Source organism: Macaca fascicularis, chromosome 17 (genome assembly GCF_037993035.2).
Source record: "Macaca fascicularis isolate 582-1 chromosome 17, T2T-MFA8v1.1".
Lineage (NCBI taxonomy): Eukaryota > Metazoa > Chordata > Mammalia > Primates > Cercopithecidae > Macaca > Macaca fascicularis.
Window position 1 is genome coordinate 3,516,679 of NC_088391.1, and position 27,483 is coordinate 3,544,161.

The following is a 27,483-nucleotide window of genomic DNA, read 5'->3' on the forward strand; positions in this document are numbered from 1 at the left end:
ATATGATGAAAAAATATAACCACTACCATGATTAGTAAAGCTGTGAAGCAGCAAAGTCAAACAACCAACTTCTCAGCTCACAATCTCCACCCTCTGCCCCTTTTGGTCAGTTTTCTCAAGGCCAGTATTGCCTATCTCCACCGGGCAATTGGACTATTACATAATAGGCGTTAATACTTGTTTAAGAAAAATATATATGATCTTAAATATGATCTTTTAAAATGCTCATCTCCAGGAAGCTTAACGACTTTAAAATTAAAACAAGGTAGCCATGGAAAAGCTATTATTGGTAGAACTACACAAGTTGACTTTTCTTAACTGTATTTATATTCTGGGGTCGATTTAGTAGCCTTAGTCCAAGTGCTCCAATGATAGTTCCAGGGATATTTTCATCTCTCCTCCTCTCTTGCACTGGCTTTTATTTTCACTACTTCAGTCGGCTTTAGATGACACTTTTATCTGTTAGGGTTTGAAAAGACAAGAGCTGGCCGGGCGCGGTGGCTCAGGCCTGTAATCCCGGTACTTTGGGAGGCCGAGGCAGGCGGATCATGAGGTCAGGAGATCGAGACCATCCTGGCTAACACGGTGAAACCCCGTCTCTACTAAAAATACAAAAAACTAGCCGGGCGAGGTGGCGGCGCCTGTAGTCCCAGCTCCTCGGGAGGCTGAGGCAGGAGAATGGCAGGAACCCGGGAGGCGGAGCTTGCAGTGAGCTGAGATCCGGCCACTGCACTCCAGCCTGGGCGACGGAGCGAGACTCCGTCTCAAAAAAAAAAGAAAAGAAAAAGAAAGAAAAAATACAACAGCCATCCCAATGACTTGAACACAATTTTGAGCGAGGATTCTGTGTAACATACTGGTCTCTGGACTGAGCAAGATTGTTGTGCAATAGATGGGGGTGGAGGGGGTGGAAATCCACCAAAGTACGTGCCAGCGTCCGTAATTGTATTAACCAAGCTTGTCTCTATTTCACGTGACAGGAAACTGTCTTAAAGCAAATTAAGCAAATGAGAGAATAGACTGGATAAAAGATCTAGGGAAAAAATGAACAACGAAGATTCAAGAAGGGCAAGGGTGCATCCCAGATGCAATTACTCTAGAACCAAGGACTTAAATGCTGCCAAGGCACTCTCTCCATCTTTTGCTACATTTCTGTTTTCATAACAATTTAATTCCTTGGTAAGACAAATAGTTCCTCCCTTGTAGTAGGAATCCTGGAAACACACACAGACTTACGGTTCCTACAACCTCACACAGGAACCACCACTGTTGTGACTTCTGACGTGTCTCACAGCAGTGACCACCATTGTGATTTCTAATACCGAAGACTAATTTTATTTTTAAAGTTTGTATAAATAGAAACTATATAGCATATATTTTCTTTCATGCCTGGTTTCTTTTAGTCATTATTATGCTTTTGGCATTTATCGGTGTTACTGCTTTTAGTTGTAGTGTATTTATTATCCTTACTATATAGTATTCTATCATATGACTATAAAAATATTATTTTAATTCTATTGTTGATAAAGCTATTTAGGGTTATTTTTCCATTTGGGGATATTGCAAATAGTGCTATGATGAACTTCCCTCTGTTTTTACTTTTCACTTTTTACACACAGATGAACGTTTTACTGGATAAACACACGTAGTAGTAGAATTCTAGGTCATAGAGTATGTGAATGTTTAGCTTTAATAGATATCAGCAGCACACTGGTTATTGTAATTTACCCTTTTACCAACAGTGAATGAGAATATCAATTACTCCATTTACTTGCCTACTTTTGGTATTTTGGGACTTGTTTTCTCCTCTTTGTTTGGCTTTGAATTCTTTTTTCTTCTTCTTCTTCTTATTATTATACTTTAAGTTCTAGGGTACATGTGCATAACATGCAGGTTTGTTACATATATATACTTGTGCCATGTTGGTGTGCTGCACCCATCAACTCGTCATTTACATCAGGTATAACTCCCAATGCCATCCCTCCCCCCTCTCCATAATAGGCCCCGGTGTGTGATGTTCCCCTTCCCGAGTCCAAGTGATCTCATTGTTCAGTTCCCACCCATGAGTGAGAACATGCGGTGTTTGGTTTTCTGTTCTTGCGATAGTTTGCTGAGAATGATGGTTTCCAGCTGCATCCATGTCCCTACAAAGGATACAAACTCATCCTTTTTTATGGCTGCATAATATTCCATGGTGTATATGTGCCACATTTTCTTAATCCAGTCTGTCACTGATGGACATTTGGGTTGATTCCAAGTCTTTGCTATTGTGAATAGTGCCGCAATAAACATACGTGTGCATGTATCTTTATAGCAGCAGGATTTATAATCCTTTGGGTATATACCCAGTAATGGGATGGCTGGGTCATATGGTACTTCTAGTTCTAGAACCTTGAGGAATCGCCATACTGTTTTCCATAATGGTTGAACTGGTTTACAATCCCACCAACAGTGTAAAAGTGTTCCTATTTCTCCACATCCTCTCCAGCACCTGTTGTTTCCTGACTTTTTAATGATTGCCATTCTAACTGGTGTGAGATGGTATCTCATTGTGGTTTTGATTTGCATTTCTCTGATGGCCAGTAATGATGAGCATTTTTTCATGTGTCTGTTGGCTGTATGAATGTCTTCTTTTGAGAAATATCTGTTCATATCCTTTGCCCACTTTTTGATGGGGTTGTTTTTTTCTTGTAAATTTGTTTGAGTTCTTTGTAGGTTCTGGATATTAGCCCTTTGTCTGATGAGTAGATTGCAAAAATTTTCTCCCATTCTGTAGGTTGTCTGTTCACTCTGATGGTAGTTTCTTTTGCTGTGCAGAAGCTCTTTAGTTTATTAGATCCCATTTGTCAATTTTGGCTTTTGTTGCCATTGCTTTTGGTGTTTTAGGCATGAAGTCCTTGCCCATGCCTATGTCCTGAATGGTATTACCTAGGTTTTCTTCTAGGGTTTTTATGGTATTAGGTCTAACATTTTAAGTCTCTAATCCATCTTGAATTAATTTCCGTATAAGGAGTAAGGAAAGGATCCAGTTTCAGCTTTCTACTTATGGCTAGCCAATTTTCCCAGCACCATTTATTAAATAGGGAATCCTTTCCCCATTTCTTGTTTTTCTCAGGTTTATCAAAGATCAGATGGCTGTAGATGTGTGGTATTATTTCTGAGGACTCTGTTCTGTTCCATTGGTCTAGATCTCTGTTTTGGTACCAGTACCATGCTGTTTTGGTTACTGTAGCCTTGTAGTATAGTTTGAAGTCAGGTAGCGTGATGCCTCCAGCTTTGTTCTTTTGACTTAGGATTGTCTTGGAGATGCAGGCTCTTTTTTGGTTCCATATGAACTTTAAAGCAATTTTTTCCAATTCTGTGAAGAAACTCATTGGTAGCTTGATGGGGATGGCATTGAATCTATAAATTACCTTGGGCAGTATGGCCATTTTCACAATATTGATTCTTCCTATCCATGAGCATGGTATATTCTTCCATGTGTTTGTGTCCTCTTTTATTTCACTGAGCAGTGATTTGTAGTTCTCCTTGAAGAGGTCCTTTACATCCCTTGTAAGTTGGATTCCTAGGTATTTTATTCTCTTTGAAGCAATTGTGAATGGAAGTTCATTCATGATTTGGCTCTCTGTCTGTTACTGGTGTATAAGAATGCTTGTGATTTTTGCACATTAATTTTGTATCCTGAGACTTTGCTGAAGTTTCTTATCAGCTTAAAGAGATTTTGGGCTGAGACAATGGGGTTTTCTAAATAGACAATCATGTCATCTGCAAAGAGGGACAATTTGACTTCTTCTTTTCCTAACTGAATACCCTTGATTTCTTTCTCTTGCCTGATTGCCCTAGCCAGAACTTCCAACACTATGTTGAATAGGAGTGGTGAGAGAGGGCATCCCTGTCTTGTGCCAGTTTTCAAAGGGAATTTTTCCAGTTTTTGCCCATTCAGTATGATACTGGCTGTGGGTTTGTCATAAATAGCTCTTATTATTTTGAGGTATGTTCCATCAATACCGAATTTATTGAGCGTTTTTAGCATGAAGGGCTGTTGAATTTTGTCGAAGGCCTTTTCTGCATCTATTGAGATAATCATGTGGTTTTTGTCTTTGGTTCTGTTTATATGCTGGATTACGTTTATTGATTTGCGAATGTTGAACCAGCCTTGCATCCCAGGGATGAAGCCCACTTGATCATGGTGGATAAACTTTTTGATGTGCTGCTGGATCCGGTTTGCCAGTATTTTATTGAGGACTTTTACAGCGATATTCATCAGGGATATTGGTCTAAAATTCTTTTTGTTGTGTCTCTGTCAGGCTTTGGTATCAGGATGATGTTGGCCTCATAAAATGAGTTAGGGAGGATTCCCTCTTTTTCTATTGATTGGAATAGTTTCAGAAGGAATGGTACCAACTCCTCCTTGTACCTCTGGTAGAATTCAGCTGTGAATTCATCTGGTCCTGGACTTTTTTTAGTTGGTAGGCTATTAATTATTGCCTCAATTTCAGAGCCTACTATTGGTCTATTCAGGGATTCAGCTTCTTCCTGGTTTAGTCTTGGAAGAGTGTAAGTGTCCAGGAAATTATCCATTTCTTCTAGATTTTCTAGTTTATTTGCGTAGAGGTGTTTATAGTATTCTCTGATGGTAGTTTGTATTTCTGTGGGGTTGGTGGTGATATCCCTTTTATCATTTTTAATTGCGTCGATTTGATTCTTCTCTCTTTTCTTCTTTATTAGTCTTGCTAGTGGTCTATCAATTTTGTTGATCTTTTCAAAAAACCAACTCCTGGATTCATTGATTTTTTGGAGGGTTTTTTGTGTCTCTATCTCCTTCAGTTCTGCTCTGATCTTAGTTATTTCTTGCCTTCTGCTAGCTTTCGAATGTGTTTGCTCTTGCTTCTCTAGTTCTTTTAATTGCGATGTTAGAGTGTCAATTTTAGATCTTTCCTGCTTTCTCTTGTGGGCATTTAGTGCTATAAATTTCCCTCTACACACTGCTTTAAATGTGTCCCAGAGATTCTGGTATGTTGTATCTTTGTTCTCATTGGTTTCAAAGAACATCTTTATTTCTGCCTTCATTTCGTTATGTACCCAGTAGTCATTCAGGAGCAGGTTGTTCAGTTTCCATGTAGTTGAGTGGTTTTGATTGAGTTTCTTAGTCCTGAGTTCTAGTTTGATTGCACTATGGTCTGAGAGACAGTTTGTTATAATTTCTGTTCTTGTACATTTGCTGAGGAGTGCTTTACTTCCAATTATGTGATCAATTTTGGAATAAGTGATGTGGTGCTGAGAATGTATATTCTGTTGATTTGGGGTGGAGAGTTCTGTAGATGTCTATTAGGTCTGCTTGCTGCAGAGCTGAGTTCAATTCCTGGATATCCTTGTTAACTTTGTTTCGTTGATCTGTCTAATGTTGACAGTGGGGTGTTGAAGTCTCCCATTATTATTGTATGGGAGTCTAAGTCTCTTTGTAAGTCTCTAAGGACTTGCTTTTGAATCTGGGTGCTCCTGTGTTGGTTGCATATATATGTAGGATAGTTAGCTCTTCCTGTTGAATTGATACCTTTACCATTATGTAATGGCCTTCTTTGTCTCTTTTGATCTTTGATGGTTTAAAGTCTGTTTTATCAGAGACTAGTATTGCAACCCCTGCTTTTTTTTGTTCTCCATTTGCTTGGTAGATCTTCCTCCATCTCTTTATTTTGAGCCTATGTATGTCTCTGCATGTGAGATGGGTCTCCTGAATACAGCAAACTGATGGGTCTTGACTTTTTATCCAGTTTTCCAGTCTGTGTCTTTTCATTGGACCATTTAGTCCATTTACATTTAAGGTTAATATTGTTATGTGTGAACTTGATCCTGCCGTTATGATATTAACTGGTTATTTTGCTCATTAGATTGCTTGAGGTCCACTCCAGAGCCTGTTTGCCTGGGTATCAGCAGCAGAGGCTGCAGAAGATAGAATATTGCTGAACAGCAAGTGTACCTGTCTGATTCTTGCTTTGGAAGCTTCTTCTCAGGGGTGTACTCCACCGTGTGAGGTGTGGGGTGTAGGTCTGCCCCTAGTGGGGGATGTCTCCCAGTTAGGCTACTCAGGGGTCAGGGACCCACTTGAGCAGGCAGTTTGTCCGTTCTCAGATCTCAACCTCCGTGTTGGGAGATCCACTGCTCTCTTCAAAGCTGTCAGACAGAGTCGTTTGCATCTGCAGAGGTTTCTGCTTTTTTTTTTTTTTCTGTTGTTGTTTAGCTGTGCCCTGTCCCCAGAGGTGGAGTCTACAGAGACAGGCAGGCCTCCTTGAGCTGCTGTGGGCTCCACCCAGTTCGAGCTTCCCAGTGGCTTTGTTTACCTACTTAAGCCTCAGCAATGGTGGGTGCCCCTCCCCCAGACTCACTGCTGCCTTGCAGTTAGATCTCAGACTGCTGTGCTAGCAATGAGGGAGGCTCCGTGGGCTTGGGACCCTCCCGGCCAGGTGTGGGATATAATCTCCTGGTGTGCCCGTTTGCTAAAACCCTTGGTAAAGGGCAGTATTGGGGTGGGAGTTACCCAATTTTCCAGGTGTTGTGTCTCAGTTCCCCTGGCTAGGAAAAGGGATTCCCTTCCCTCTTGCGCTTTCCAGGTGAGGGGATGCCTCGCCCTGCTTCAGCTCTCGCTGGTGCGGCTGCAGCAGCTGACCAGCACTGATTGTCTGGCACTCCCCAGTGAGATGAACCCAGTACCTCAGTTGAAAATGCAGAAATCACCTGTCTTCTGTGTTGCTCGCGCTGGGAGCTGGAGACTGGAGCTGTTCCTATTCGGCCATCTTGCTCTGCCCTGTAAATATCCTAAAGCAAATCTTAATGAGAAAAATTATTTTGATTTTTCTTAACCATATCCCTTTTTTTTATTTTCCACTCATTTTTTAGTCTGGAAATGTTTCAGTGATTATTTTTCAGTTCACCAATTCTGTCTTCTACTATATCGTAGCTACTATGAGCTCATCTTTTAACTTCTTAATTTCAGTTATTACATTTTTCAATTCTAAGATTTTATTATTTTACGAATTCTACATTTTGGAGCACACTAATCTTGGTTATTTTTGTATCTGTTTTTCATACTTCTATTAACTGGATCATTGGTAAGAAGTTTGCTAATTTTTTATTGAGTATTAAATATTATCTATAAAAAATCAGGGAGACTCTGGATTGTTCTCCTCCAGAAAGGTTACAACATGTCCTCTGATGGTGAGATTCAGTCAAGGCATATCATCTTAATCTAATTTAGGACAAGGCTAACTGGAAGCTAGGTTAGAATGTGTTTAAGGCTCTGTCTCCTTGTAGTTTACACTCATTTCTAGGACACTGCCCTCCAGTTGGTCAACCTGAAATCCTCAGGTTTCTTCTGTCATGGTTCTTGAGTATGATTATTGTCTCTAAATATTTCCAGAAAATTCCATTATGTTTTTCAGTGGCTTTCTGATGAGCTTCTTATCCCTCTTTAGAATTCAGCAAACGCCTCTAGGGGAGAAAAAAAAAATGTCCTAATTCTTTATCTCTCTTTTCTCACCAATAACTTGATTTCACATCTCAGCTGTTTTCACATCTCAGCTGTTTTGAAGTCACAAACTTTAGCTTATTCTTCTTTAGTCCTGTGAGATTACCAAATAGTCTGCTGATTTCTTTGCTTCTTATTTGTATTTCTCTACTTATAACCATGGCTTCTAATTTGTGGACCAATTTTAAAAAGCCCAAAGAAGAGTGACTCTTAGAGTGACCTTGTAAGTCTCTGAGGTTTTTTTTTTCCCTGCAAACTCCTCATCTTTCAATTTCTAGTTGGGTTGGCAGCTCTCCGTTGTATTCAGACAAATGATTTAGTCAAATTTTTCTGTTTTCAAGTTGGCTTATTGGTCTTCTGTAAGCTACTCCATAATGAATGGAAGCAGAAGTTTCAAGGAATAGTTGATAAATAAAAATGTTGTATAATTGTTGCAATTATTACTGTGTTGATGCATTATTATTTTTTTAATTCCATAGAACCAAAGCTTCTACACTGTTTTCACTAGGCAAAAGTGGCAACTGACTACCAAAAGTTGAAAACCCTTATCTGTTACAGGTGTTCTGGTATTTGAGGTGGGCATTAGCTTTTAGTATGGCATGCAGCGTATCTCAAATGCAATAGCTTCCTGTGAATACCTCATTACCAGTCACCAGTAGCGCTATAAAATCTAAAAAATTCAGTTTTTTTTTTAATGTAGCTAATATTTGGCTATCTATAAAAGTCAAATGTGTAATCTTTGCACATCCCAAACACATTTTATCCTATATTTATCAATATGAAATAATTTTTAATTAAAAATACAAATCACATACTCCTCAATCTATATTTAAAACTTTATTTTTTCACAGATTTATAGAGAAAACTTTTTGCCCTTTAGTTCATGTGCCAGAATACTTTTGGGTATAAAAATAGTTATATTTCATCAGTGATTAACATATACAATATATTATAGAAATATATTTTCCATATTATATTTTACCTAGCATGTATATTTATATAATATCCAAAACTTTTCATTGTGACAATTTTTTGTCATCTTGAGAATGTATGTAACTATCACTGAGTGAAATCAATTGCTTTAAACTATAATGTGATGCAACTATGTGAAGTGGCTGGTTTAGTAAAATGTAGTTTTAATATGAAGTAATAGAAGTAGAGTGCCAGAACAAGAGATGTGCACATCCTGCTATATTCTGTTGTGATCAGGACTTCCTTCAATTTTGGTACTCTGCTTTAAACATCATACATTAAAGGAAACATCAATTATAACACTGCACACAGTGTCACTGGCATAGCAAAAGGCTCTTAAACACTGCTTGCGAAGAATAATTCACAGGACTGAAATGAAGACAAGATTTGTCAGGTAACACATTTTCTAATATTTAGAAGAGTCTGTAACACACAGGCTTAAGAGACATTCTGGGTCATTATGGAGAAAAGAATCCCAGCTGGTCAACATATGAATGAAAAACATTTTAATAATTGGAATTGTACTGTCACAGATAAATTAATATACGAAGTAAAAAATGTATAAACAAAACTATTTGATGATTTCATAGAGATGGTATCAAGGGGTTAAACACATCCTACCAAGAAAAATCTAGGTGATTTCTTCCAGTTCTTAAACAATGTTGTATAAAGTCAGATCTCTGCTTTTCTTTCTCATTTAATAACTTAAAATTTATTTATGTGGAACATCAAACATTGAACTGATTTGTCTCTTTTACGATTTGGGGGAAGGATTGAAATTGGAAAAAAGATAATATGTATAATTTTATTATATCATAGTATTTAGCTCAAAAAATGTCTGCTGTACAATCATTTCTCTAACTAGCAATAATAAAGGAGATAGGACCCATGGTTCAAGATCTTAAATCAAGCTAAATTTCCTGTCACAAGGCTGGCTTTTCCTTCTGTGCCTAATAATATGTTCATCATTTCCTTCTGAGACCTCACCAGGAGCATGTTTAACATTCATATTTCTGCCAAGCTGTCATGTTTTCTCTCAGATGCCGTAAGCTTTCTCTACCCTGTTCCTCACAGCCATCTGAATTCTCACCAGAATTGCTTTTCACTCCACATTGCCACAAATCCTTTCTTTGTGGCAATCTGGGTTTTCTCTATCATAGTCCCCAAAATTCTTCCAGCCTCTGCCCATTACTCAGTCTCAAACCCACTTCCATATTTTTAGGCATTTGTTACAGCAGCACCTCATTTCCTGGTACCCAAACCTGTCGTTTCTTGGGGCTGCCATAGCTAAGTACCACAAACGGGGCAGCTTAAAGCAACAGGAACTTACTCTTTCACAGTTCTGGAGGCCAGAAGTCTGAAGCCAGGGCGTTGGCAGGGTCATTTTCCATCTGGAGACTCTGAGGGAGAATCTGTTCCATGCCTTTTGGGTTACAATGCCTCTGTTCCAAGGCGTTCCTTGGTTTGCAAATGTATCGCTCCAATTTCTGCCTTCACGGCCTTCTTCCCTGTGTGTCTTTGTCTCTGCGAATGTCTCCTCTTAAAAGAACACAAATCATTGAATGTGAGGCCCATGTAATCCAGTATGACCTCATCTGAATTAATTATATCTGCAAAGACCTTATTTCCAAATAAGGTCACATTCTGAGGTTCCAGGTAGATGTGAATTTGGGAAGGACACTGTTCAATCCACTATGTAGGTTCTGTGTTCCTTAAGGTCTGTACCATGTGTGGTTCTTCTAGAAGTCAACACAGTGCCTGGCACCTAGAATGAATGAATGATTTAGTGAATTTCCTCCATCACTAACTCTGTCAAATAAGAAGAGTTAAGTGTCAAGTTGAGGTGGATACGTTAAATAATGCCCACTTTACTTGAGCAAGATTTAAGACTCAGCCTTGACTTTCAGTTCTCTTGTGTGCCACATAAGCGTTGCACATCACACTGAGGTCTAATCTCACTTGTTTGATTGTTCTCAAAATCTCCATCTACTGAGATAGAAGTTTGCCATTTGCAGTGGAATCTATGCTATTCTGGAAAGATTTGTATCAACATTCTTTACTCTGGTCCCTCCTACAAGAGAGGATCCTACTAGATCATCAACATTTCTGTATATTAGGCATGTAACTGTGCGACCTCAGTAAGCCACTTAATCTTTCTTGGGCTCTGTTGTTTTGTAAAATGGGGTTATTAATGGTACCTACTTTGTGCGGTTGCTATAAGCATGAAATAAGTTAATTTCACAAAGTACTCAAAACTGTGTCTGGCACAGAGTAAATACATGTTTGTTTAATAAATAGTATTTAATGTCAATCAATCAAAATCAATGAAGTTTCTCTATAAACAAAGTATTAAGCAGCTACCAAGTTCTCAAAAGGGGCTGGCTGTTTCTTATAATTTTCTTAGAGACATAGCAACTTAGAACTGGTTTCATCAAGGTAGTTACTAAATTCAGCAACGTGAAGGAAAATTTTCTGAGAAGCATTTTCCTGGCTAAGCTTAAAGGTCTGCTTCTCAAACACTTCTGTTTTGGAGATATGACATTTTATAGCATGAATGGAAAAAATTGTCTGGAAGTTATAGTGTTTTTTTAACATAACACTATTGTACCTCACATTTTACGGTTTACAGAATGTTTGTTTTAAGTCGTCAGTAGGGTTGCAGAAAGTATAACCAACATGCATCCTGATTTGTGAATCGCATGTAATCTGAGAGCATCTGAAAGCCTGTTGGTGTCCTTTTCTTGGCTCATGGATCACATACTCCCTTGAAGGGCTGTCAAAGTTGGCATGGCTTAAATGTCATTTTTTAAATTACTAAGGATTTAAAGTCAGGCTAAGGTTTTGTGTGTGTGTGTGTGTGTGTGTGTGCGTGCATGTGTGTATGTGTTGAAGATGAAAGAGTTTAGCAAATATCAGTTTGTTGACTATGAAAATGTACTCAGACTTCACTTAAACCTCTTTTCTCACCCACCCATACAACTGTTTCAACCAAGTTCAATCCAGGTGACACTAATGAGCTAAGAGTCTTCCAGGTAGGAGTCACACTGACATCAGAAACATTCTATAGATCTCAGCCTCACCTCTCTTCTACCCATCCCCTCCCCTATCTTTTGTCTCTTTCCAGAGCCTGAAATCTGTTATTATTCCTCTTGGGAGGTCCGTTTACATTGAACACACATCTGGCTTAATTAGGTTGACAGCTGCTACAGGTACCGTTGGACAAGGTCCAGCCATCTCAGTGCGTTCCCATTTACTTGACAGCTTAACCTTTCACAATCTCATCTTCAGAGTGCAAATGAACTTGAGAGATGTGCTTTTATTATTTGTTAATACATGCTCATTTTCTACCTTGCCACCAAAATCATAATCAACAGAGGCCACACTAAAAAGTAAAGGGTGTTTCCCTAATGCCAGTTGGTGAGCTGCAAAGACCAAACTACCAAAACCTATGAAAACTTGGCAAAAAAGCATAATAAGAAGTGGTCCAGGGCGGTTGGAGAAAAGGCTGAGAAAACAATCCCACTTTCAAGGCTTATGGCTGGAGTTTGCTTATATAAAATCTTTAGGCAGTAAAAAGTGATTATAGTTATTTCTGCCTTCAGCCACAGCCAACAAAGAAGGTGGTCTTCAGATTCCCCACATACACTGATGTTTTTCATCTACACTGTTGTACTTCTAGCAATGGAGTGACCATTTTGCACATGCATACAGGAATAATCTGTTGCAAAGCCACTCGGTCTGTGTTTTAAACCACCTGCCTTAAATGCCTTTGCAGTTATTTTAATCAATTCATGCAAAGTTTTTTTTTTTTTCCACTAGAGATTCATGTAGAAACAACATTGAGAATAACAACTACTTTTAGCTGCCTCAACCCAAGCCCAAGTCCAAATTAAGAAAAGCAAAGTCAATTCTAAAAGGCCCTTCCAAAGAAAGGTGGTTAGCTTTTTCGTACCATATTTACTTAGAGCAGGAAAGTCCTTTATTTAACAAACTACTGTTTGACTTCCCGGAAGTTTAGATGTTTGATTCTCTGTGGCGATTTTATTTTCCCAACAAGCAACACCTTTGGGGGGCCAGAGGACAAAAGGAAACTGAGGGTCATTCCGTTTTCCTGGACCATGATTTTCCTTTGGCTATTATTTTGAATCATTATAACTAAATTGTTTTTCTTCTCCAAGAACTAAAAGTCGATCTACCATTCAATCTAGCAATCTTACTAGTGAGTATCTACCCAAAGAAAAATATATCATCATATCAAAAGAACACCTGCATGCATATGTTCATTACAGCACAGTACACAATTGCAAAGATGTGGGACCAACATAAGTGTACATCAATTGATTTTTGAATAAAGAAAATGTGATATATATATTACCATGGAATACCACACAGCCATAAAAAATAAAATAATGTCTTTTGCAGCAACTTAGATGGAGCTGTAGGCCATTATTCTAAGTGAAGTAACTCAGTAAGAGAAAAACCAAATATGTTCTCATTAGTGAGAGCTAAGCTATGGGTAGGCAAAGGCAGAGTGGTATAATACATACAGAGTGGTATAATACATACAGAGTGGTATAATACATACAGAGTGGTATAATTGACATTGCAGACTGCAGACTCAGAAGGGGGGCAGTGGAGGGGCATGAGTGAACATTTACACTGGCATCCTTCTCCTTCAGCACTAACTTTCAGTCACAATAGAACATCTTGACCTCAGGGAAACTGAGGGCACCCTTCCTCAAAGCAGCCAGAGTTGTAAGGTCTGAATGGTCACCAGATTCATCTCTCTGGGTAAATAGATGGCACCTTGTAACTATGAAATGATGATGTTTATTAAGAAGAGGTGGAGGTGCAGTGTGAAGCTCTCCTGAGTGCTCTGTGGTTTTGGCAGCACTTGAAAGGTGAGGATGGCTGCCCTAGGTCAACCTGGCTGGTGCCAGAATAGGTTTTGCCTTTAGGGCAGACTAGGATACCTTCAAGGCAACCAGGAGTGAAGTTGTCTCCCTCTTGCTGTCAAGTGACTGATGGGAATGATTTGGGGCCCTATACTGACCCAGACAGCCAAGTCCCCACACCAATCGCTGGTAATGGGAACACTATCTCCTTGCCTCCTGGAGCTAACTCACCTGGAGAAAATAAGGGCTGGGGCTCCCAGGATACCAACAAAATCCCAAATATAAAATATTCAGGCAGTTAATTCTGGTAAATAGTATGTATAAATAATATTTCTTAGAGATGCTTATCCACAATAAGGAAAAAACCTTACTTTTGTACAAAACCATTTTACCTACTACTACAATGTTTCTCACAATGTACTGGTAGACGCCAAACAATATAGAAGCAAGATCAGAAAAAGTGTTACCATCTTTGCTGCCCCACCAGCGAATTAAACAAGAACATTTAGCATATTTTAAGAAGTATATTAACAATTAACTATTGTGTGTGCTTTGATCCATTTCCTAAAATCAAACAAAAGATAAGCTATGTAGTTGAGCAAGCAAGAAATCAATTTGTGCTGCTTCTAATTTCATGGTGATGGTCATCAAATTTGTGCCTCTGGATCAAACACTATCAAAATAAGTAATTTTTCTTTTTTCTTTTACAAATCTGTATACCACTCAGGTCAAATGCCTGTTTAATTTATAGAAATATAAATAAATAACCATACAATAAAGTTTTATGATCTAATCACACCGAGCCCTGGATGTTAGTCATAGGCCACTGTGCTTTCTGCCCACTGTAAATCAGTCAGCACAGCGGCTGACTGACTTACCACAAACCGTTTTAACAAATGTAGTCCTGCCTTTCCCTCCATATTAATTAATACACATAACAAAGGATAACGCTATCCCTGGGACAACATAACCCTTTTGTTCCCTGAAGCCTCCAGGCTTCCACGGAGGCCGCTTTGTAGGTGCTTTCTCCTCGCTGATTAAAGGAGATATTCTGTGTGTTCCAGTAAGAACTAGGAGAGTAATCCTGCACCTGTTAGAGGCTTAGGAAACTGGTGAGTAAACCTCTCAAACCTCCCTGGCTGACTCAGTTTTCTCAGCCTGGAGGACTGGCAGAGAGCTTCTCAAAACTGGAAAGATGTTTCTAGAAGCTTTCCTCACGTCACCTAGAGACACTCCCATTGTATTTCTGAGAGCTTCGTCCTAATTTTCAGTTACTCATTTTTTAAAAAAGGCTTTGACAGATCCAGCAAGTAAGTACAAAGCATCCAATTTCAGTGTGAAAAATACAGCAAAAAAAAAAAAAATGAGGTTATTTGATTTATTTTAGATCAAACATCCAGTTATTTGGAAATATCTATTTTTGACTAAATTTTTATTCTCATCCAGATGTTTGGCATTTGTGTAGACATGGATTAAGTGCCTGCATTGTATTAAAAAGACCCATTTCAAAAGGAAAAATGATATAATATCCTTGTAAATTCGGGTAAACCAAAAGATTGGCTTCTTTCTTAGCACAATCAAAACAAACTTTCCTCACCTCCCTTATAACCTCACATCCTAAAGGGAAGGGGGAGATGTCTATAAAATATCTTTCTTTTTTTTTTCATAGTAATATTCTTACACGAATCTGCAGCTTTTGGACAGTCCAAAGAGAGACCCAGCTGGCACACAGGAAGCCACACACGGGCAGCAGGGCCGCTCCAGGCCATCGAGGCCCATAGTCAGGACTCTGCTCACCATGTGTGGAGATGCTGCTTTCCTCCAGAAGCTCTGTCACATTACCTTCAAACCGGTCTTGGATGTCCTGGAGGATTTTGGCGTCATTCTCCTCAGACACAAAAGTGATGGACAGGCCTTTAGTGCCAAAAAAACCTGCACGAGCCACTGGGTGGAGGTAGGTGTCTGAGTCTTCAGGCATGTCATAGTTAAGAAGATGTTGAATCACTCAGTTCCTACAATGGTTAGGAAGTGATTGAAAGTGAATACGGGGACTTTGAGCAAACCTGCAGAGACATAGGCTTGGAGCTGCCTCGGTAAATTCCTCCAGTGAAGTGGATGGGATCATGGTGTGGACGATGACAAAAGAGTAGAAGAGAAGTTAACGACAGATTTGCACAGAGGCCGTCGAAGATTTTATAAAGAAAAATGTCTGCAGCCAATGGTTTATGCCAAATATCTTCTCAAGCCTCCATATCCCTGTGGATGTTGCAACTGACTGCAAACAGATTGATCCACCAGGATCCACCACTGGAAATCCCTGGACTGCTGATAGTGTGACAGTCGTTCCTCGTGGGCCATGGCCAGGAAGTTCTGCTCCATGAGGAGCTGGGCCGGGGACTGCAGGGCTGCACCGGCTTGATGAAGATTGCCACGTGCTTTAATTCCAGCATGTCCAGGAGATCGAAAAGCTTGCGGTTCTTCTCAGTGTCCTTGAGCTTGAGGTAGTACTGCTGCAGTGCAGGCAGCGTGCACTCATCATCCACAAACACCTCCATGGGATCCTGCATGGACTCCCTGCACACAGGCCAGATCTCCTTGCTCAGGGTGGCACTGAACACGACTCACTGCTTCTGCCGGAACATCAGGTGGGAGGCCACCGGCATGTCCTGCCACAGGTCCAGCCACCCCAGCATCTTATCCAGCACAAAGTGCTTCACATTCTTCAGGTTGAGGCTCCTGTTCTGCACAAGTGCCACGATCTGACCCGGGGTCCCCACCCTGACATGGGGACAGTTCGTCAACAGTTCTTCATTCTTCTTGATGAAGAGGCCTCCGAAAAACAGACACCTTGACACTGGGCATCTACTTGGAGAAGTGCTCATTCATACTCCCTGCTGATCTGGAAGGCCAGTGCCCCTGTGTGGCATGTGATCAGGACTGTCCCCTGTCAGTTGACGGGCCGGATCTGCTGCACTGTGGCCAGCACAAAGACCATCGTCTTACCCGTCCCGGACTTGGTCTGGCACAGGACGTCCATGCCCAGGGTGGCCTGGAGAATGCACTCATGCTGGACCGCAGGAGCTCCAGCTTCAGCAGAAAGTCCCAGAAACCAGAGATGTGGATGGAAATGTAGGATCCCTTGACATCTTTCTTACGGGGAACCAGAGCGCTCCCTAGAGAAGCCTGGGGCTCTTCTTCATAATTCAAAAGCTCATTTTCCACATCCTGTTCTGCCGTGTTGCTGAGAGCAGAGAGGCAGGGCCCTGGTTCCTCATTCTCCTCCGCATGCCGCAAGGGGATGCAGTTGCTAATTATTTACATCTATTATAAGAATTACCAGCTAATGGCCAGGCACTGTGGCTCACGCCTGTAATCCCAGCACTTTGGGAGGCAGAGGCGGGCAGATCATGAGGTCAGGAGATCGAGACCATCCTGGCTAACACGGTGAAACCCCGTCTCTACGGAAAATGCAAAAATTAGCCGGGCGTGGTGGCAGCGCCTATAGTCCCAGCTACTTGGGAAGCTGAGGCAGGAGAATGGCGTGAACCCGGGAGGCAGAGCTTGCAGTGAGTCGAGATTGCGCCACTGCACTCCAGCCTGGGCTACAGACCAAGACTCTGCCTCAAAATAAAATAAAATAAAATAAAATACACAGCCAAACTGAGAAGTTAAGCAGGGATGGAGCTGGCGAGACTTCTCAGAAAGCAACCCCCGTCAACAGGAACCATCCTGCAAGCCCTCCTACTTTGACTGTGAATTGAGAGGATGCAATTCCCAAGGTCATTGCCATACCAATGAGTAGAGGGTACAGATGGAATCTTGCTACTAGCTCTGCAGGGGTTAGAGGACAAAGCTTGAACCCTGTGGCAACAACATCACACAGGGAGACCTTTAAAAGACGATTTAGGTATTTTGCTCTGGGGACTGGGTGTCTGAATTGGGGTGGTGCTGACGGACATAGTGAGACGTGATCTGTTTAAAACATAAGCAGGGCAAGGAGTCAAGAGTGTTTTCTAGGCATTCTGGCCTACGCAGCACTGTAAATGGTGTGAACTTGGGAATACAAGAGGAGGAACAAGAATATAAGTAAAAAAACAAACAAAACCAAAGGTCAGTTTGGCACGGGCTTAATCTGTGTTACCTGCAGACACCTACAGAGGACGTGAGCGGGTGAAACTCTGAGGCTCCACACCAAGGGCAATGGCAGAGCTGAGACATGAGTTTGGTACATTAATGCAATTTAAAATGATAGGTCTTCATTCAGCCTTAGGTTATAAAGATAGAAAAGGGAAGAGAACCAAAGACTGGGTGCCACAGTGCTCTGGCATTTCAAAGTCAGGAAGAAGAGTAGGAATCCACACGGGGACTGAGTCAGACATGATCTTCTCTGAGTGGTTTTCCTGACATCATCATTTCCCTAATCCTGAGTTAGATTGTGATTCTACAGAAGTCTGTGCTTGTCCACCATAGCATTTATCAAGTGGTATATTACAAATATTTTACACTGGATAGTATATTCATCTTGTGAAGGAAGGGACTGTGTCTTGCTACATCTTGAAATTGACTCAGGCAACAGGTAGACTTTAAAACCACCGCTTATGGAATAAAGGAAGAAAATTTAGACCCCAAAGCCTATATACATACCCTAAAATGTTATTCCATTTCACAAGTAACTTGCGTTAGCAGCAGCCTCAATCCTACAACAGATGGGCTTTGAGTAGGTGCTATTCTGTGAACATAGGTGGCCCTTGGTGTATCTGGAATGTGTCATTTTACCCAAGTATTCCAAGGGAAGAAAAAATCTTCGTATCTCTCTTCCCTCCTTCCAGTTTTTGAGAGCTATAGCTAGAAGCAAATCCTGTCAAGATGAAGACTAGTAATTACAACATTTCACATTTTAGGTCATTCTCCTTTATTCACAAAACATCACTGTAGCCACCACCTCAGCCTCGCCACTTCCAGCAAGGAGATCTGGCCTGTGTGCAGGGAGTCCACGCAGGATCCCATGGAGGTGTTTGTGGATGATGAGACCAAGTGCACGCTGCACACACCGCAGCAGTACTACCTCAAGCTCAAGGACACCGAGAAGAACTGCAAGCTTATTTCCTGGCCCACTGCACCCCAGCCCTACCTTATGCTAAGTCTCCATGTCAGAGGATGATAAATACACATGCACGTGCACATGCATATTCACCATCTGGCCCTTGTTCCGTTCAGGTGATTTATTTCTTGCATCTCCTTATTGAATTTATAAGAAGATGCATGATAATTCATTTTCTTTGTCAATTCCCTGCTTCTCATTTTGCTAATTCAATGCCACACTAACACTTCTATTAATTTGGCACTTGGAACTGATAGATTTACTGTGTGGCGTTCCATCTCTAACTAAACAAAAATAAAACCGCAGACTTGGAGCTATTTCCACTGTCAAAGTTTTGCTGCTGCTGTTTTGGCCGCTGCTGCGTTGTATGAAGCTTATCCACATCCTTTAATCATAGGATGTGGATAATCGTTCTCTCGAACGGAGGTATATGGGGATAATACCTGAAGGTTTTCCACCTTGTGGAGGCATTGTAAATATTCCTGAAGTGAAGACTTGTGTGGCTAAAGAAGTCATCTTCCTTATAAACCATAGGGTTCACCTGAGTCATAAGGCAACCTGCTCTTCTATAGCAAATACTTGCTTGCTGCAGCCTGGACGAGGATTCTCGACAGTGATCACCTGCACCTTGTCCCTGATATCCACATATGTAGATGACATCTCTGGAGACAATTAACTGTAAAATTTTAGGTCAGTTGCCTATGAATCTGAATAACATCTGCAGTTATATCAGGGAGGATAAAATTAGCAGAATGATCAAATCTTATCCTTCAGGATGTAAACTAACAGCTGGATTCAAAAAGAAAGTTCCACAGTCAAATTTCATCAGTGATCTGTTGCAAAGTGAGTGGTTGGCCACCACTAAAACTCCCAGCCCAGGCCTTTGTTGTAAACAAACATTGGCCACCCATGAGCAGATCCTCCTTTTCACCCAGGCACACTCTGTGACTTCTAAGGACATTTGCAAGGTTTGCAATCCACAAGCCCATTTAAACATCAGGTATCTATCGGGGTTTGGAGAGAAGTGCGTCACCAATTCAAATGCCAACCAGCCTAATGGATGCTGGGAACATGCCCCAGGGTAACCACTGCTAGGGTGACTGATCTATCTGAAGTTCAATTAAAGAAAAATGCTTGTCCTCACTTCCAAGTTTTGAAAACAGTTGGGCATTTTTGAACATTTTGAACTCTCTTTCTCCCCTGTAACCACTTCTTTTCCGCCCTGAAATCTGTAGTGGGAAAGAAACGTATTTAGTAATTTAAGCTCTCATCTTAAGAAAAGTTCAAAGTAGGTGTGGAGTAAATGTTGTGAGAAGGAAACCTGAACCTAGAGTTAGTGTAATAAGCCCAAGTCCCAGACATATCAAGAAAGTTAGCAATGCCAGAAATAAACACAGCCGAGCATAAATCAACAGAGACTGTGGATGGAAATTTCACTGCGGGTATCACTGGGAACAGGAATAAAACAAGCAGATGGTAATATTGGAGAGAAAAGGGGAAACATAAGAAGAAAACATAAAAAGTGGAAATATTTGACTTTTTCATAAAGTAAAAGAAATTTTAATTTTTTTCTACTTAGCAAGTTCTGAGTAAGAATTAAGCATCATGATCAAAATAAATAACATTCAAGAAAAGGATTATAAAAAGGCATAGAAGAACTTTCACATTTAAAATGGAGTCCAGGCAATTCTAGAAACCAGATCCGTTTGTATTTGCCTAGATTAAGCCAGTATTACCCAATGATAGTAGCAAAACTGCTTATATCAAAATCCAACTTAGCTTTGAGGAAATACAAATCAGTCTACAGACATGTTAAGTTTCAACAAATCCAGTAAATCAGAAATACAGTGTAAAACAAAATTTAAAAATAAGATTTTTCAAAAGTCATGCTCTTTGGCCGGGCATGGTGGCTCACGCCTGTAATCCCAGCACTTTGGGAGGCCGAGGCAGGCGGATCAGGAGGTCAAGACCATCCTGGCTAACATGGTAAGCCATACTAAAAAAAAAAAAAAAAAAAAAAAGAAAAAGTTAGCCAGGTGTGGTGGTGGGTACCTATAGTCCCAGCTACTTGGAAGGCTGAGGCAGGAGAATGGGTGAACCCAGGAGGTAGGGCTTGCAGTGAGCCAAGATGGGGCCACTGCACTCCAGCCTGGGTGACAGAGCCAGACTCCATCTAAAAAAAAAAAAAAAAAAAAAAAAACTTTATCGAAAATTGAAAATATATGTTACCTAAATTGGCATGTTTTCCAAAAGCAACAAACTGGGCAGTGCTTTTGTTTATTTATTAATTATTTCAATAGCATGTACTGTGTGTGCACCACACTCTTGGCAGACTGCTGGGTGCCAAAAACACAAAGACGCACAGCACATGGTCCTGTCCTCAAGGGATCTGGGCTAGTCGGTTGTTAAATTACTCTGGTCACATCAGTATCTTCAGATTTACACCAAGACATTTCACATGGAAATCCATAATCGATTCCATTTCAGATGCGAAACAATCTCATCCATTCATACTTAAACACATTTTCCTCAGAGACCTCCCTCCCTGACCTTCTGAATTGGCTTAATTCCATTCATGAGTTCCCGTGGAAGTGCACAAGGCACTTCCTTGTGCTTCCTCCACCAAATTACTCAAGGTACTCTAGGGCCGTTTTCCCTACTCTTTACTCGCTACTGTCTTCATTACTGTCCCCCAAGGAATTAGCAAGTAACTTACGAATGAATGATAGAAGAGCTGAATAAATAAATGAAATGACCATTAAACTGAACTGTCCCTGAACAACTGGACAAAATAAGTGAGCCTATTTGCCTGGCCCTATTTTTTTATATTTTCTCTGAAATTATGAATGCTAGTTTGGACTATAAATTCCTTTTTAATTGGAATGACAGGTTCAAATTTCTCTGCTTCTCTCTTGCATTTTACTGGATAATCCATGGGTCATAGGTTTTTAGGCTGATTTAATTCTTAGAAAATGAAGTGCACAGCTTTTACAATGACAATTACTGTTTTAAAAATTGCTTACAACACATAATTAGACAGGTGAATATGGTATAAGCACAATGCAGATATTTTAAATGTGTAATAGTGCCATCAGAAGTACTGATAAAAGATCACTTTGTTCTCATATATGTGAACAAGTTTATACATCTTGAATACTTCTTGCAGGTTTATTATGAAAATATTTTCTATCTTGAACAATGGATTCATTGTCAGAAATCTGATATGTTCAGCAACAGAAAGAACCTTGCTTTTCAGATGGAGGTGGATTTTCTGTACAGGATTAGTTCAAACTAGTTCTTATAAAAACACACAAGAAAGGATAAGACACATTCTTCCATAATATTGCAGGAAAGTGAGTTCAGAATTTAAAGATTACCTCATGGTTTTATTAATATACTATAATTAACTGAGCTTCTCTGTTTAAATTACTAATTGGGGGATTCCTATCACAAACTTGAGCTACTTTTCCTCTCAAGAATGTTCACTTCTAAACTTGTTATAACATTCTGGTCTCATTAAGTTACCAATTCATCTGCTATGTACAGCTGTCTTCACAGTCTCTTCCTTGGTAAGAATCGCAGCCAACAGAAGCATTTTCTATGTTTTACAATTACTGATGACTACAAGGGAGACCAAGGAAGCTGACAATAGCTCAACTCCATGACTGCCTGGACTTAGTAATTGTAAGGTGTGTTTGACAAAATGTAGACATAAATAGGGTTAATGGAATGAGCTGTGTTTCAGAAGTAGAAAACCCTGCTAACATCAGTTATAGCTTCTCTCTTAAACCTCACTATGCAAAAGAATATTTTTGACTCCTTTTAAAGTTACTTTTAATGCATCCAATCTTCTGGTTTTTCACCTTGGATAAACTCTCATTAAATTGAGTGGTTTTATCTTTAATGTAGGGGTTTATTTCTATGTTTCAAAAACTCATTCTGCTTTCAAACAAGAGAAACATAAGCGCATATATGTTAAGTATCTAATGCGCTATCATGACTACCGATAAAAGCTGTGTTGAAAAATGAAAACAAAACACAAAATCTTGTTTTTACTCAAGAGTTTAACAATAAGTTCATTGGTCTGTGACAATAAAATGTATTTATCTGTTAGCAATTGACTCAAGAATTGAAGCAGAGTATTAAGCTGAGTAGCAAGGTCATTGTTAGGAGTTCATTTATGAAGCCTCCACACTGGTAAATAAGCAAAGATAAAGGGTACTCTCATACTCGAGAAATGGATAGCTATATTCTTCCTCAAGAGATTTTGAAATAATGTTAAATTTGGGGAAGTCTTGGTTTTAGACAGCCAAGATTTTATTCCATAAAGTTTCTGAACACTCTTCACCTCTATAGAATCAACATAAAAGAAATAACAGAAGGTGGACCAAGGACAATATTGTTCTTAACTGCATGTTTAAGAAAGCCCAAGCCTCAAGTGACCAAAAATACTCCTGCATCTTGCTTTATAATGCAATAATAATCAAGCTCAATTCAGATACACGAGTTACAATGTGTAGTTCACCACTGGACACCAAGCACCTGGGAAATGGGGTCCAAAAGAGGCACATCTTAGCAGCCCCTTAGTGCACGAACAGTGGCCCCTTAGTGGTCTGCTAGCCTCTCATTGGTATCTTTAGCTTCTGCACTGTCTAGAAATGCTTGAGGATCCGAAATGCAAAATTAAAAGATTCTGGTGTTTCCTCAACTCTTAATTTGAATTTAGAATTAGAATTCTAAGTTCTAATTAGTTTAGCAGTTGTGTTCCCTCATACTGGAGTTCTTTCTATCCTTCCAGACCTTTTCTCCAAAGCAGTGTCTCTGTGGGTGTTCCACATTACAAAGTTTGGGATTAATCAGTGGATGGGTAAAAGCAATCCCTTTGTCCTGTGTACTAAGCTAAGGTGGATAGCACCACACTTCTGACTATGGGGAGACATCGGAGCCACCAATTCCCAGCCTTCGCTATTTTCTAATGGAATTGTTTCTGTTTTTACTGTTCAGTTTTGAGATTTCTGTATATATTATAGACACCTGTCCTTTGTCAGATTTTTAGTTTGCAAATTTTTTCTCCCAAATCTGTAACTTGTCTTTTCACCCTCTTAAAGGATCCTTTGCAAAGCAAAACTTTTTGATTTTAACGAAGACTAGTTTGTCAGTTTTTCCTCCAAGAATTCTTTGCCTTGCTTTAGGTCTCAAAGATTTTCTCCCTTTTTTTTCTAAAAGTTTCAAATGAAATGATTAGTTAGAGCTAATTTTTTGTATGAGGTGTGAAGATTGGGTCTGGAATGTTTGATTGTCCCAGCGTCATTTGATGAAGGACTATCTTTCCTCCAATGAATTGCTTTTGCATCTTTGTCGAAGACCGGTCAGGCATATCTGTGTAGGTCTTTCTGAGGTCCCTCCTCTGTTCCATTAGTCTATGCGTCTAACTCTGCCAATACCACACAGTCTTGATTACTCTCATTGAATAATAAATTTTGAAACCAGGCAGCCTTATGCCTTTTATTTTTTCTCTTTCAAAATTGCTTTAGCCCTTCTAGCTCCTTTGCCTTTCCACTACACACCTATTAAAACGTCTAAAATAAAAAATTGTGACATTGCCAAATACTAGTGAGGATGCAGAGAAAGTGGGTGATGTGGACATTGCTAGTGGGCAAGTAGAATGGGACAGTCACTCTGGCAAACAATTCGGCAGCTTCTTAAATTAACTCAACGTGTAACTACCATACCAAAACTCCAGAGAGGGATTGTGTAGAATAATATCAAAACCATTGTGGCTATCACACTCTCATTTCAGAAAAAGGATATTTATATCGGCTTATCTCAAGAAGAGTTCTTATTTACATTCCTGAGCCTACTTTCCATCTGAGTTCTGCATTCAGCCAGACTATCAGAGAAGTTGTGCTCGCCCCTCCTGCCACTGATCCTCAGTCCGGGGTGTACTGTAACTGTGCTAGCGAGCACAGGCTTTCCTCTCTTCAGTGAGGCTCTGCTGGATGCTCTGATGGTTCTTTTTGCAGAGGTTGCGTGTCCCGCCACACTGCACCCTTCAGGACAACACGTCCTTAATGTTTGTTTCCAAGCTGTTATTCTTCTGCTCTCTTGCACAAATCATTTCTTTTTCGATGCTTCTACTACTCAACTGTGTTATCAACTCCCTCCCCTTGCTTCTGGGAGTGACCAGTCTCCTGGCTACGTCTTTCATTCCTCAAATACATGGCCACCCGGGTCATGGCCTCCCCTCCTTCCGCTCCAGGCTTTGTGAGAGGCTTGAGCCTGTTGGCCTTGTGTTCATCCTACTCATGGAAACCATGGCCTGGTCTGGCTCTGGCCATCACCCTGATGGTCCAACTCCAACAAAGTCCCTGTGGCCACAGTTTCTTTCCCCTCCCACTTTCTCTCTATTCCTCCCTTCTGCATTTTCACACCAATTCTGACTATGTGAAATCTTCCATCTCTCAATGACTCCATAAGCCTCTGCCTCATTCCCATGTGTTTCTTACTGTATTCACTTTTTTTCCTATTCAGCTCGAACTCCAAGTCTTACTACTTCAACCATACGCATGCCAATACCCAAATCCTGTAGCCATTGTCCATCTCTTTCCCTCCACATGGTGAATCCATATTTTGGGATCAGTTCAGCTGTACCTCTTCCCTGCACACACTTGGTATGGGAGCGTGATTGGAGAAAAATCACACAAACACACAGGAAGATATTTTTTCGGATCCACAGTCCTATTCCTCCCCTGGGCCCTTGATTCCATTTGGAATTCCTAGTCATCATTTCCTCCCACGCTCAAGGGAAACTCTCCACACCTATAAGCCTGTGACCATTCCTCTTCCCTTATCATTCCCACAAATGGCCTTACCTCTTCACAGAGAAAACGGAAGTGAGATGGAAACCATTGCAGCTTCCTGTTTGTAAATTAACAAACAGACTTGGCCCACACCAGGGCTCTCTTGCTTTGTTCCTCCAAAAATGCAGGAGAAGAGACTTCTAAACACGACTCCGCTACCTGCTCTGCATTGGACTCTCCTGCCTCCTTCAGGACTCTCCCTCTACCAAGTATTTCCTCCACTTCCTCTGGATTTTCAGCTCTCCCTCTCCACTCACCATGTCCTGTGCACATGTTAGTATGTTGTATGCCTCTGTCATCTTGAAAAACAAAAACAAACTTTTCTTTGGCCCAACATTCCCCTCCCACCATTGGCCTATCTCTGTCCTTTCCTTCACAGCCAAGCCAATTTAAATGCATTCTCAGTTGTTCTCTCCTCCTATTGCATTCACACCTCCAGCTGACTCCTCGATCTGATGCAATTTTGCTTTGGTTTCCAGTGCTCCACTAAAACAGTTATTCCTCAAAGTTCTCACATACCTTTTAAATGTTAATCTAATGACTTAATCATTCACTGCATGGCTTAGCCATCTCTGAAGACTGTTGACCAGGCCTTCCTCAGAGAACAATTCTCTTCTCTTGGCGTCCATGGTACCATCCTCTCTTGGTTGTCTTCTTTCCATAGTGAGTGTCATTACCTGTTACCTTACAGGTTCTCTTCCTCTGCCAACCCCTGAAATGTCAATGTTCTCAAGTTTCCCACTGTAGGCGCTCTGCTCGACCCCCTCTGTTCCAGGGCAATATTTGCACCACAATTCACCTACTTTCCAAGACACAAACCAAGTACCATCATATCCCTTCTGTCTTCTGCACCAAGGCTGGCTTCACAAGCACGTGACCCATGGAGTCACACAGGGACAATCCTTGCTTACAAAGCCCTCATGCTTCATTTAATGCTTGGCTATTGCCATTTTCAACTTTTAATTTTTTTTTTGAGAGAGAGATTGACTTTTTTACTTTTTATCCTTGTGGGTACCTAGGAGGTATATATATATATTATGGGGTACATAAGATCTTTTGATAGAGGCATGCAATGTGTAATAATCACATCACGGAGAATGGGCTACCCCTCCCCTCAAGCGTTTATCCTTTGTATTACAATCTAATTACGCTCTTCTAGTTATTTTTAAATTTGCAATTAAATTATTATTGACTGTAGTCACCCTATTATGCTATCAAATCACAGGCTTTATTCATTCTTTCTATTTTTTGTACCCTAAACTTTTAAATTCTTGAACAAGGGGCCTCACATTTTTATTTTTGCGCTAAGCCCTGCAACTTATGTACCCAAGCTTGCCTACAGGCTGTGGATTCAACGTCATTCTCCTTGCCTGCTACCCCCCTGATTGGCCATCTTCATCCATTGCTAAGACGGCTATAGCAGTGTTTTACCTGGGCCCCTGTTTCTACTGTTACTTCCTTCCAATGTGATCCCAAGAAATAAAATAGGTGCAGGAAAATTTAAAGCTATGTGTAAGATTAGCATATATAAGACAAACCACAGAATCTTTTAAATTTTTTTCAGGCTAGGTATTTGGTTGTGAGTTTTCTTGCAACCAATGCAAAATAAATAACTCTATTTTCCACTTTTTGACTGTTATATAGTATCACATCTTATAGACACACTAAAATATGTTCTCTAAATTATAGACACTTAGGTGTTTTCCAATATTTGCCATTGCAGATAACGCTACAGTAAATGTAGATAGGTATGTAGGTAGGTAGGTAGGTAGGTAGGTAGATAGATAGATAGATAGATAGATAGATAGATAGATAGATAGATAATCTGTGTACTATGTATGTACTACATATTCTTTTACAACTATATGTATATTATATAATTATATAATTATATATGCATTTTCAATTATATGTATTGCAAATACATTGTTCTAGATATTTGTTTTTGCACTTTATAGTATCTTTGGATGTACACAATTTTAATAACTTATTCTTGTAAAATATATTAATTTTTTCTTGTAGGTGTTTGCTTTTGTGTCTTAATATAATGAAACAAACAAAAAAAAAAAAAGTGAAAAAATAACTTTTCCTAATCCAAGGTCATAGAAATGTAATTCTACACTATCATCTAAA

The 27,483-nt window shown here is 40.1% G+C and overlaps 1 long non-coding RNA gene and 1 pseudogene across 2 annotated transcripts in view; one reads left to right on the top strand and one right to left on the bottom strand.

Moving 5' to 3' along the window:
• Window positions 1-27,483, top strand: part of LOC123569868 (uncharacterized) — a 662,349-nt gene that overhangs the window by 616,517 nt on the left and 18,349 nt on the right. The gene's annotated exons all lie outside the window — the stretch shown is intronic.
• Window positions 15,053-25,623, bottom strand: LOC102144730 (ATP-dependent RNA helicase DDX39A pseudogene; annotated as a pseudogene).